At 45.5% G+C, this 13930-nt stretch overlaps 1 protein-coding gene across 1 annotated transcript in view; it reads right to left on the reverse strand.

The window, feature by feature from the left end:
- Positions 1-13930, reverse strand: part of LOC124621949 — a 215628-nt gene that overhangs the window by 200624 nt on the left and 1074 nt on the right. The gene's annotated exons all lie outside the window — the stretch shown is intronic.

Consider the following 13930-nt stretch of genomic DNA (forward strand, 5'->3'; position numbering starts at 1 on the left):
CAGAAATCGAGAGAAATGTCAGCTCCAAATGGCCAATTGCTGAGGGAAAGACAGCATTTTTGGCGTGGGTCGGGCGAAACGCGAGCCGTTACGTTAGTGCGGGCCCAGGCGGTGGCGGAACTGTGATCCCGAGATCGTGGGGACCGGTCCTTCTGCAGAATACTTGTTTATTTTTAATTTTTGCGTTACTTACACTGCGAATGAACCGAAAGAAGAGCGTGCAAGCGGACGAGCCCCGCAGCCGTAACTAGTCACTGGCCTCCCCAGCGGCCGATTTTATCTCCGTGGAGAAACTATTGCTCGCATACGGCAGCCGAGGACTGCTCGCAGGTCAAAATGAAACAAACGGAATAGGAAGTCCTGTATCCATTAATTACAGTCCCTTCCTAAAGTGTTATTTCTAGAGTCCAACACTGCACACAGAGTCCCTCCGTGGAACTTGTTTCCAGTTCCAAATTTTCTTCTTTGTTTCTTCATGTGTTTTATGAATATACACTACTGGCCATTAAAATTGCTACACCACGAAGATGACGTGCTAAAGACGCGAAATTTAACCGACAGGAAGAAGATGCTGTGATATGAAAAAGATTAGCTTTTCAGAGCATTCACACAAGGCTGGCGCCGGTGGCGACACCTACAACGTGCTGACACGAGGAAAGTTTCCAACCGATTTCTCACACACAAGCAGCAATTGACCGGCGTTGCCTGGTGAAGCGTTGTTGTGATGCCTCGGGTAAGGAGGAGAAATGCGTACCATCACGTTTCCGACACTGGTAAAGGTCGAATTGTAGCCTATCGCCATTGCGGTTTATCGTATCGCGACATTGCTTTTCGCGTTGGTCGAGATCCAATGACTGTTAGCAGAATATGGAATCGGTGGGCTCAGGAGGGTAATGCGGAACGCCGTGCTGGATCCCAACGGCCCCGTATCACTAGCAGTGCACATGACAGGCATGTTATCCACACGGCTGTAACAGATCGTGCAGCCACGTCTCGATCCCTGCGTCAAGAGATGGGGACGTTTGCAAGACAACCACCATCTGCACGAACAGTTCGACGATGTTTGCAGCAGCATGGACTATCAGCTCGGAGACCACGGCTGCGGTTACCCTTGACGCCGCATCACAGACAGGAGCCCCTGCGACGGTGTACTCAACGACGAACCTGGCTGCACGAATAGGGGATGAATCCAGGTCCCGTTTACAGCATCATGATGGTCGCATCCGTGTTTGGCGACATCGCTCTGAACGCACATTGGAATCGTGTATTCGTCATCGCCATACTGGCGTATCACCCGACGTGATGGTATGAGGTGCCATTGGTTACGTCTCGATCGCCTCTTGTTCGCATTGACTGCACTTTGAACAGGGGACGTCACATTTCAGATGTGTTACGACCCGTGGCTCTATCCTTAATTCGATCCCTGCGAAACCCTACATTCCAGCAGGATAATGCACGACCGCATGTTGCAGGTCCTGTACGGGCCTTTTTGGATACAGAAAATGTTCGGCTGCTGCCCTGGCCAGCACATTCTCCAGATCTCTCACCAAATGAAAACGTCTGGTCAATGGTGGCCGAGCAACTGGCTCGTCATACACTCCAGTCTCTCCTCTTGATGAACTGTGGTATCGTGTTGAAGCTGCATGGGCAGCTGTACCTGTACACGCCATCCAAGCTCTGTTCGACTCAATGCCCAGGCGTATCAAGGCCGTTATTAGGGCCAGGGGTTGTCGTTCTGGGTATTGATTTCTCAGGATCTATGCACCCAAAATGTGTTATAAATGTAATCACATGTCAGTTCTAGTGTAGTACATTTGTCCAATGAATACCCGTTTATCATCTGCATTTCTTCTTGGTGTAGCAATTTTAATGGCCAGTAGTGTAGTAATAAATAATGTAAATTAACAATCATTTCGGTTTATTTGCAACATAAGTAACGAAAAAATTAAAATTCGGAAGTGTGCACACAGGCACGTGATTCCGTGACCCTTCCGGCTGCAGCAGCTGCTCCTGCCACCTAAAGTGGCTGAGTCGAGCCCAACTTTTTTTGCCCTCCCCCTAAACTGTTGATCACCTGTGGCCCTCAGTTCTGTCACTCTCATATCTCGCCAAGCCCTGCATACACGATGAGTCTGGACCAAATCAGTGATGACGAGCAGGCGCAATCCCCTTGTTAACATTCAACAACATGTTTAACTTACTGTTTCATTGATCGATATCGGTCCCGTCAGATTACGGAAAGATGCGGAATGAAATCGGCTGTGCCCTTTCAAAGGAACCGTCCCGGCATTTTCCTGGCGCGATTTAGGGGAATCTCGAAAACCTAAATCAAAATGGCCGAAGGCAGGTTTAAACCGTTCTCCTTAAGAAAGCGAATCAAGTGTGCTGACCAGTACGCCACCTCGCTCGGTAACTTACGGTTTCGAGTTGCCTCGTCAAAGTCGGTAAGTTAACTTTGCATATTTTTGCTCACTGGTACGTTATGGTATATTACAGGGTCAATCAAAAAGGACTTTTACAATTCGTGGTGGTTATGGTCCGTCTGTGCAACTAATTGAAGTCCCATGTGCCATGCGCGTTTCCCTTCTTTTATCTGCGAAGCATCTTCAATCTTCAGTGGCCTGTAATACATGTTTCTCTTTATACATACAATAAACGTATTGTTACAATCTACCACAGGGCTTCCCAACATTTTCAGCTGGCGGACCCTTACTTCAGTCGAAAATCCATGGCGGACCCCTAGTCAGTCAAGAGCACAGTAACTTTAAATTTCAGAGCGAAAGCCATGGGAACTGAAAGCTTCTTAGTGCAAGTGTCATGTTCGCAATGACCCCCCCCCCTCCCAACCCGAAAGTATCAATAGTCTTTGGTTTAGAGATGAATGAAAACAACTTGAAGGTCAAAAATCGAGTCATGAAGTAGGCAGTGCACTGACAAAGCAAGTTTAACATTTAACGATGCCAGGGGCCGCATACGTGCCAGCTAGCGCTGTGATTGGTGGAGAAAGCTCGTTCTGCGCATGCGCATAAGGTTTCAGCGCGTCTAGCGCCGTGGCCTGGCTCACAAACGGCCCCCGTGTTGACAGATGTGAAAATTACCGAACTATCAGCTTAATAAGTCACAGCTGCAAAATACTAACACGAATTCTTTACAGACGAATGGAAAAACTAGTAGAAGCCAACCTCGGGGAAGATCAGTTTGGATTCCGTAGAAACACTGGAACACGTGAGGCAATACTGACCTTACGACTTATCTTAGAAGAAAGATTAAGGAAAGGCAAACCTACGTTTCTAGCATTTGTAGACTTAGAGAAAGCTTTTGACAATGTTGACTGGAATACTCTCTTTCAAATTCTAAAGGTGGCAGGGGTAAAATACAGGGAGCGAAAGGCTATTTACAATTTGTACAGAAACCAGATGGCAGTTATAAGAGTCGAGGGACATGAAAGGGAAGCAGTGGTTGGGAAGGGAGTAAGACAGGGTTGTAGCCTCTCCCCGATGTTGTTCAATCTGTATATTGAGCAAGCAGTAAAGGAAACAAAAGAAAAATTTGGAGTAGGTATTAAAATTCATGGAACAGAAATAAAAACTTTGAGGTTCGCCGATGACATTGTAATTCTGTCAGAGACAGCAAAGGACTTGGAAGAGCAGTTGAATGGAATGGACAGTGTCTTGAAAGGAGGATATAAGATGAACATCAACAAAAGCAAAACAAGGATAATGGAATGTAGTCTAATTAAGTCGGGTGATGCTGAGGGAATTAGATTAGGAAATGAGGCACTTAAAGTAGTAAAGGAGTTTTGCTATTTGGGGAGCAAAATAACTGATGATGGTCGAAGTAGAGAGGATATAAAATGTAGGCTGGCAATGGCAAGGAAAGCGTTTCTGAAGAAAAGAAATTTGTTAACATCCAGTATTGATTTAAGTGTCAGGAAGTCATTTCTGAAAGTATTCGTATGGAGTGTAGCCATGTATGGAAGTGAAACATGGACGATAACTAGTTTGGACAAGAAGAGAATAGAAGCTTTCGAAATGTGGTGCTACAGAAGAATGCTGAAGATTAGATGGGTAGATCACATAACTAATGAGGAAGTATTGAATAGGATTGGGGAGAAGAGAAGTTTGTGGCACAACTTGACCAGAAGAAGGGATCGGTTGGTAGGACATGTTCTGAGGCATCAAGGGATCACCAATTTAGTATTGGAGGGGAGCGTGGAGGGTAAAAATCGAAGAGGGAGACCAAGAGATGAATACACTAAGCAGATTCAGAAGGATGTAGGTTGCAGTAGGTACTGGGAGATGAAAAAGCTTGCACAGGATAGAGTAGCATGGAGAGCTGCATCAAACCAGTCTCAGGACTGAAGACCACAACAACAACAACAATTGTTGCGAAACAGTCGATCAGAGAAGCCGCGTTCTCCGGCACTAAACTGTGTATGCGGTCTCACTTAGGAACCGCAAAGGCTGCTTAGGAATACGACATGAAGTAAAAAAAGTACACGTTCTTCGCACGAAAAAAGTGATGAATTTGATTTTCACATTTTTATTCAATAAATTTACTCATTATTTTACACGATTGGGTGAAAGGTGGCCGCGGACCCCCTAGAAAGAGCCGGTGGACCCCTAAGGGGTCCGCAGACCACACGTTGGGAAGCCCTGATCTACCACATAATAAGTTTATTGTATGTATAAAAAGAAACATACATTACAGGCCACTGAAGATGCATCCCAAATAAAAGAAGAAAAATGCGTATGGCAATAAACAAACAGCCTTCAGTTTGTTTGCGTGGCCCTCCTCCGCTGGAAGTACAGAAATATTTGTTTTGTAAATGAAACCGCCTTTTCCTGCTGCCACTTAATTTATTTTTCCCAGACGCGTTTCGCCTTTTTCATGTTTAAAAGCATCATCAGTGCGCTCATTTGCTCTGATCTGTGTTTTCTCTCAACTGGTCTGGTGGTCGCACTACCACTTTTTACCGACATGTAGGCACAATTTTGAGTTTCGACATTTTTCACACTGTTCGCCATGTTTCAACCACTCGCTAACCGTGGTTAACAAGTAAGTCGGAAATAAAGTGGTAGTGCGACCTCCAGACCTGTTGAGAGGGAACACAAACCATCCCACTGAGGATGCTTTAGAATACGAAAAAGGCGAAACGCAACTGGGGAAAATAAATTAAGTGGCAGCAGGAAAAGGCAGTTCCATTTACAAAACAAGTATTTATGCCTTCAGTTAGTGTATTTATAGCAATGAAGGGAAAGACGGAAAACAGAAAAAAAATGAAGACTTTACAAATGTTGAATGGTATAGAATTTTATTGTGGTAACTTTCACAATCGGTAGACGTGTCGTTTTGTAGCAAACAACCTCACGTAGTGCATCAGTACCCCCTTCCGCCACCAGGAGCGCCAACGCATTGCACAATTAAAGTGGCTTCTTTCACTGGTGTGGAGCATGCTCTCGGAGTGTTCTGGTTTCGTGAAACAAAGTGTGCAACAACTGTCCAGCGTCAATTTCGCACTGAATACGCTAAACAACCTCTAAGCAGACTTGGGCATACAATTTCGTCGAATCCACGTTGACGTAGCACATACACTAGTCTCTCGCTAATCCGGCCTCTCAGTAACCTGGCGCACATCCAAAAACACGGGCACGGTGAATTATCGTGCGCAACAATGCTTTATATACTGTATTTGAAATTGTAGCTTTCCTTACAGTTCGAAATAATGTCTTCTAAAAGGAAACACGTTATGCTAGACCTCAAGCAAAAACTAGAAATTTTAGACAAGTTAAATCGAGGTTCTTCGCAGAAAGCCATTGCTGCTGAGTTCAATGTTGGACGAGCAACTATTCGTGACATCAAAAAGAAAGAAGATGTTATTCGACAGTACTCGACACAAATCGATAGTGAGTTGGGAAATCGGAAGGTTATGCAAAAGAGTGAGCATGAAGAACTGGATGTTGCTAGCTGTTTATAGACTGTTCGTACAACAATGCAGTAAAGGAATTCCAGTCAGTGGCCTGATTATAAAGGAAAGAGCAGCTGCATTTAACAAACGACTTGACGGTAGTAGCCGGCCAGAGTGGCCGAGCGGTTCTAGGCGCTTCAGTCTGGAACCGCGCGACCGCTACGGTCGCAGGTTCGAATCGTACCTCGGGCATGGATGTGTGTGATGTCCTTCAGTGAGCGATGGTTGGCTGTCAAACTGGAAAAAACGACACAGCATTCGGCAGCTAACAGTCACCGTGGAAATTCGCTCAGCTAATGATAAGGATGTTGATTAGTTTGTAAATTCAAATAGCTCTGAGCACTATGGGACTTAACATCTGAGGTCATCAGTCCCCTAGCACTTAGAACTACTTAAACCTATCTAACCTAAGGACATCACACACATCCATGCCCGAGGCAGGATTCGAACCTACGACCGTAGCGTTTGCACAGTTCCAGACCGAAGCATCTAGAACCGCTCGGCCATTAAGGCAAGATACAGAAGATAATAGAGGAACAAGATTTAACTGCTGATGAAATAGGACTCTTTTACAAGATACTTCATTCAAAAACGTTACCTGCCAATAAGGAGAGGAAACCCGTGGTTACGAGCAACAGAAACAGTGTGTAACATTAATGGTGTGTTGTAATGCAAATGGGAGTCATAAACTACCGCTTATGGTGATTGGAAAATGTCAACATCCACGTTGTTTTCAACACACTGACATAAATACTCTACCAGTGCAGTATAGCGCTCAGAAGAAAGCGTGGATGGACAGACAAATATTCTCTTGGTAGTTCCATGAAACTTTTGTACCAGCAGTGAGAAAAGAGCTAAAGAGGGAAAAGCTTCCACTGAAAGCTATCCTTATAATTGACAATGCTCCCAGTCGTCCTTCAGTCCGATGGTATGGCGTGTAAGGGTGAGAAACGCCATCCTCACCTGCTGTAAATTGACGAGACTCTGGTGACCGAGTGACTCCCGGGATAAGGAGTCGCCCTCTTCCATGCCAACGTCCTCCTTGCAGGGCGGATGAGCGGTTAGAGATTAGGGCATTAAGACATCCTATGTTCTTGGGTTGAGAAATCATCCCTAAAGGCGGAAGATCCAAAGATGGGCAACGACAAAGGACACCAAGGGTAGGCAATTCACCTATGAGAAAGCAGCTGTGATCACAGACTGGGTGGCTCAGAACCGTGTCCGATGTACAAGCACTCTTTCTCCCACCCGATGTGACAGCCTAATTCAGCCCACGGACCAGAGACCAGGGAATTTTGGAATTAATTAAACGTCATTATCGAAATTCACTTCTCGTCTCCTTGATGAACGAAAGTGAAAACGACTCTATTGAGACTATGCTGAAGGCGTGGAAAGCGATTAACATACTTGATATAGTTTTCCAAGCAGCCAAAGCATGGGATAAAGAGGAGAGCGCTACCATAATGCAGAGCTGGAGAAAATTGTGGCCATCCGTTGATGCAGAGTTAGATCCAGTAGTGAGTGACAGCGATGAGCCAGTCAATTCGGAATTATCAGTTACTTTGTACATTGACATGTTCTACAACCTTCCAGGAGGAGAAGAAATTGATGATGAAGATGCTACTAAGTGACTGAATGAGGAAAATTGTAATATGGACCAAACTTTAACAGATGAAGAAATAATCAAAAGTATGGAAGAAAGTAATGATGAAAGTAATGAAGAAGAGGACACAGGAGGAGAGAGCATGAAGATTTCTCGCATTGCTGGTGCTGAGCTGCCGAGGTCTTCCTGGAGTACATTATGCAACAAGCACCACCGATGTAATGCTTGTAAAGCGGTTGCGTGATAAAGCATGCCACCGTTGCGTATCGTAATCGCGACAGTTAAAAATTAGGGACATGTTTCGTAGTGAGTGACACGACTGTATAATTACGTACAGTATACACTCGAGGACTAAGTTTTCACTGAAAATTAATGTATTTTTGGATTTAAAGCATATCCTCTATGTACAGTATACTATATCCCCTATGTTTTCAAAATAAATAAGAAACAAATAAATGAATAAAATAAATTTCAGACACTTCCGGTAATCCGGCACCCATACGTGCCAGGAATGGTGGGATTAGCGAGAGTCTAGTGTATTACATCCGATTTTTTGCAATGAGTGTGGAAAGAAATTTATTACTGGTGTGGGTGACGCATCTCAAATGGCGAGGTTATTTGCTACTAAATGACACCTCTACCGATTCTGTAAGTTACGTCAATACATTCCTATATAATTCCAGAGTTGTAATGTCCTTTTCGACTCACCCTGCATTCTGCAGTAACTCCTCACTCAGCCCAAAAGCGTTCATTTCTCAAAAGAAAGTAATCAGAAATATGTGTGGGTCTCACACACGTACATCTTGCAGGTATCTCTTGAAGCAGTTACGAAGATTAATTACGTCCACCTCCGTAGCTGAGTAGCGAGTGGGGCTGACTGTCATAGGCCGCCGCGGTTCAAAAATGGTTCAAATGGCTCTGAGCACTATGGGACTTAACATCTGAGGTCATCAGTCCCCTAGAACTTAGAACTACTTAAACCTAACTAACCTAAGGACATCACACACACCCATGCCCGAGGCAGGATTCGAACTTGCGACCGTAGCGGTCGCTCGGTACCAGACTGTAGCGCCTAGAAAGGCTCGGCCACTCCGGCCGGCCTGCGCTCAGAAGAAAACGTGGATGGACAGACAAACATTCTCTTGTTGGTTCCATGAAACGTTTGTACCAGCAGTGAGAAAAGAGGTAATTCCAAAATTCCCTGGTCTCTGGTCCGTGGGCTGAATTAGGCTGTCACATCGGGTGGGAGAAAGAGTGCTTGTACATCAGACACGGTTCTGAGCCACCCAGTCTGTGATCACAGCTGCTTTCTCATAGGTGAATTGCCTACCCTTGGTGTCCTTTGTCGTTGCCCATCTTTGGATCTTCCGCCTTTAGGGACGATTTCTCAACCCAAGAACATAGGATGTCTTAATGCCCTTATCTCTAACCGCTCATCCGCCCTGCAAGGAGGACGTTGGCATGGAAGAGGGCGACTCCTTATCCCGGGAGTCACTCGGTCACCAGAGTCTCGTCAATTTACAGCAGGTGAGGATGGCGTTTCTCACCCTTACACGCCATACCATCGGACTGAAGGACGACTGGGAGCATTGTCAATTATAAGGATAGCTTTCAGTGGAAGCTTTTCCCTCTTTAGCTCTTTTCTCACTGCTGGTACAAAAGTTTCATGGAACCACCAAGAGAATATTTGTCTGTCCATCCACGCTTTCTTCTGAGCGCAGGCCGGCCGGAGTGGCCGAGTGGTTCTAGACGCTACAGTCTGGAACCGCGGGACCGCTGCGGTGGCAGGTTCGAATCCTGCCTCGGGCATGGATGTGTGTGATGTCCTTAGGTTAGATAGGTTTAAGTAGTTCTAAGTTTTAGGGGGCTGAAGACCTCAGAAGTTAAGTCCCATAGTGCTCAGAGCCACTTGACTGTCATACGGGGGACCAGGGCCCGATTTCCGGTAATACCTGGGCGGTTTCCCCCCGGTGGGGGGACTGGAACGGAGGGTGTTACACCTCGCAATTCCGACTGGGGAGGTAGTCGAGTCTGTAGCAGCGGCTCCGGAGTCACGAAAGGCGACGAGGGCCGGGGGAGCGGTGTGCTCACCAGACGCCCTGCACGCCGCGTCTGATGGCACGGCGCACGGTCGGGCCAGAGTGACCAGTCAGGGCCAGAAAGCGGAACTTGGGCTTATATTACGCACAGCCTCACAGCCACTGTAGAGACAGGCACGGAGAGTTGCATTAGACCAGTCTTTGGACTTAAGGGGAGTAGGGCGTCAAACGGGACGACTTGGAGCAGGAGAGGCACCACAGGACATTTTAATTTCCACTGACTATACTTTTACAAATAAATTCACAAAACTTTGTCAACACGACCAGGAAGCATTCAGGATTCATACTCGTAGCAGTGAAAGTTCAAAAACATAAAAAATACGTTTTTTTACATGTGAAACTTCATCTTTTTTTACTTACTATTGACTGCATTTGTTGCTATAGGTACCCTTTCCGTCATAAGTAAGAGAGATTTTTGAACGAATTTTGCACAGCATACAAACCACGCTTACAGATGTATGAAACTCTAGAATTTATTCAATTTATGAAAAAATGAATGAGTTGTTACATTTTAAACTTCGTGTTTGGAAAAAAACTTAAATTTTATAGCTAGTTTTTAATAGATTTGGAAAATTCTAGTGTTTTGAATTAAGTAGTTTGTGTTTAATGAGCATACCAAGTTTGAAAGCACTAGGATATTTATTTTGGATGTTACATGTACCTAAGTACAGAAATTTGTGTATTGCGGAAAATGGTCGTTAAAGTTTCTGCTTGTATTTGGCATTCTTTTAGAACTGTCCAGTATCATAAGCAGGTTCTTTTCCATTTTCTAAATAAGTTTCCTTCCTTTTCACACTCTTATGATGCACTCTTCCTGATTTTATTACCTCCAAAAATGATTTATCTGCTTTCACTACCCGCTCTCTGTCTATGGCATACAAAGCTTTGGCCTTCATTCCCATTTTCTTCAAATGTTTAAATGTGTGTGAAAACTGCTAAGGTCAGCAGTCCCTAAGCTAACACACTGCTTAACCTAAATTATCCTAAGGACAAACACACACACCCATGCCCGAGGGAGGACTCGAACCTCCCATTTTCTCTAAAACATATTTCCTGCTTTGCACACCATCATTGAAACATGAAACTGCATTATAAACACCAATGGCAAGTGCATTTCTTCCCACAAAAATAGTTTTTGGCAATCTTTTCCCATACACATTTGTTAGAACTTTCATTTGGGTTTTGGGTACCGCCACAAAGACATTTCTCCAGAGAAAGTATCGATATCAATAGTCTTTTCTTTCACGTATGACAATCTCTGGCGCAAATATAAACAATCGAATTCTACAGAGCGAAATACACTTACGTATGACATAAGAATGGTGTGCAAAGGGGTGTGGCGCTGCATCTCGGTACCAAATAATGTGCCTTATAATCTCGCACATATACAGGGTGATTATAATTAAAGTTAAACTTTCAAAACGCTTTAGAAATAACACCACTGTCAGAATGACGTCAAATTGCAACGGAATATTATCGGAGAAGGGGGAAAAAGTATGGCATAAGAAAATGAACAGTGGTGAAGTTGGTGTGAACACGCCGGGTACACGGCTTTTCCTCCTCTCGGGTCTGCGACGTTCGCCATAAATAAATCAAAGCAGGATCGCGATCTGCTAGTACAGCTGCATTACAAGAATCATGATCAATTTGCTGCCCACGTCGCTCTGCATAAGTCAAGGCATTGAAGGGTTTGAAAGAAGGCGTTGATCGGATGACTGCCGTGGGTCTGGAGAAAATGATTCTGAAATTCGAAAAGACGGCTTCTTTTGGTGTGGAACCTGGTAGAGGGAGGAAACGAATTGATTCGACGTCAGTGGAAGCAGTGGCCACAGCAGTGCAGGAGAAGGCGAGTGTGCAAACGTGTAGTGCACAGAGAATTGCCCGAACATGGGACATACCCGTGAGCACGATGCTTAAAATCCTACGAAACATCCTTCTTTGCTATCCATTCAAAATTACCCATGAGCACGAGCTGCTTCCTGTTGACTTGTCAATAAGGGAGACTTTTGCTTTTGAATTTCTTGCTCGCATGGAAGTGGACAACGATCGGCGTGGAAGATTTTGAGGACAGACGAAGCCCTCTCCCTTCTGACAGGATTTGTCAATACACAGAATTGTCCAATAGGGGCAACGAGAAATCCAACACGCACATCAATCATCCTGTGAAGGTCACTGTGTGATGTGGGTTTACGGCATCATTTATCACAGGGCGATATTTTATCGAAGAGACAGGTGCTTCCGGTCCTGTTACCTGTGCCGTCACTGGTAAGAACTACGACTGTCTTGTGCGCAACCACGTCATTCCAGCTCTCCAACAGCGTGGATGTGATCATTTTTATGCAAGATGGCGCACTTCCGCAGATCGCAAATCTAGTTAAGCGGCTGCTGAAGCGCCATTTCTGAAAAGCTAGAATTATCGGCCGCCATTTCCCTACAGCCTGGCCGCCCCGATCACCTGGTCTTAATCCGTGTGACTTCTGGCTGTGGGGGCTGTCTGACAGATGTTGTGCTCACTGTTCCGACTGCAAACTTACCAGCTGTACTGAAGGCATGCATTGCGCAACACATTCTGAACGTGACCCAGGAAACATGCTGTTTCTCGACTTCAACTTGTTGCAGAAAACTGTAGGCAGCAAATTGAATATGTTTTGCGCCAGTCACACGGAAACTAATAATCCGATTTGATTTTGATTGATGCGTTTTATGCGGTTTTTGGCCTCAGAACAGCTAAAAACCGATTTTTCTCATCCGATGTGATTTGTTCCCATAGGAACTTACCACAAATTTCCAAATTTCTATAAATACGAATGGAAATCCCCCGACCCTCCACCATCCTCCACACCTATAAGTCCCTCATCCGCCCTATCCTCTGTTACGCCCATCCCGCCTGGATCTCCGCCCCCCCTTCCTTTTATAAATCCCTCCAAATCCTTGAACGCCATGCTCTCCGCCTTGCCTATCGCATCCGTCTCCCTTCCCCCACGCGGATCCTGTATGACCTTCTCCCCTTCCCCCACCTCCTTCTCTTCCTCGAAAGGATACGCATCCTATACACCTCCCGTAAACTCGATCCTCCTCACCCGCTCGTCTCCCCGATCCTCTCCCACCCCCGCCCGCTGCCACGCCTGTACTCCCACGTCCCACCCGGTCTCCATCTCTCCACCCTCCTTACCCTCTCCCAAGGTGGCTTCCGCCAGCTCCCCCTCCCTGATGATGCCCTCCTCCCCTCCATCTACCCCTCCTACCAACTTTGATCCTCCCACCCTCCTCCTGTGCTTGCTCCTCGGGGCACCCTCCCTCCCTTCTCTCCCCTTTCCCTCCCTCCTCCTTTTCTCGTCCCTCGTCCCCCGGGCCCCCCCCTTCCCTGTCCCTCTCCTCCTGTCCCCGTCTCCTAAGCCATGGCATCCTCTTTTCCTACCCTCTCCCCCTCCTCATCCCTGTTGCCCTCTTGGCAGGTCCCCGGACTCGCACACGCTCAGTGGACATTCGCGCGCCGGAGATCACCGCCATCAGTGTATCGTGTGTGCCGTCATGTTTAGTGTTCAGTGTTTACCGTCACACTCCATCGTTCACCAGTGCCATCGTCTCCTTTAGTGTTTGTGCGTCGTCTCAACAGTTTGCAGTGTGGCTTATCGTCGAGTGTGAACGGCTCCGTGTTTGTTTCTCTGTGTCTCCTGTTTATTGCCCACCGTTTTGTAACTTTTATGTTTTTCTCCTGTTTTTGCTGATTGTACCTTCTATGGCTGAAGAGCAGCGTAGTATGCTGCTGACAGCCTGCCTGCTGTACAGGCTTTAAAATAACAATAAAGTAAAAAAAAAAAAAAAGAAATCCCCCGACTGAATGGTGACTCATCATCAACCAGCCCAAACCGCCAAACTTTGGAGGTGTTGATCTTATACGGAAGACATCGTTTAAGAAGGGATTTTTCGGAATTCCACCCATGTGGGGGCGAAATAGGGGATGGAACGCTTCCTGACAACATATCGCTATTAACGCAATTTTGAAGCTAGAACTGCGAAAATTGGTAGGCCTATTTGGTTTCTCGGCCAGAAAAAAAAAGATGATGTTTCAACATTTTTCGAAATTCAACTCCCAAAAGGGTGAAATAGTGGGTGAATTTTTTAAAAAAACTAAATAATTAAAGAACTGGTAAAACATTTTAAAGCTACGTCTATGAAACTGTATTTAGCTTTTTGGTTGGAGATAAAAAAAAATACTTGTTTCAGCAATTTTAGAGATTCAACTCCTAAGTTTGGAAA

The sequence above is a fragment of the Schistocerca americana genome, chromosome 7, assembly GCF_021461395.2.
Source record: "Schistocerca americana isolate TAMUIC-IGC-003095 chromosome 7, iqSchAmer2.1, whole genome shotgun sequence".
Classification (NCBI taxonomy): domain Eukaryota; kingdom Metazoa; phylum Arthropoda; class Insecta; order Orthoptera; family Acrididae; genus Schistocerca; species Schistocerca americana.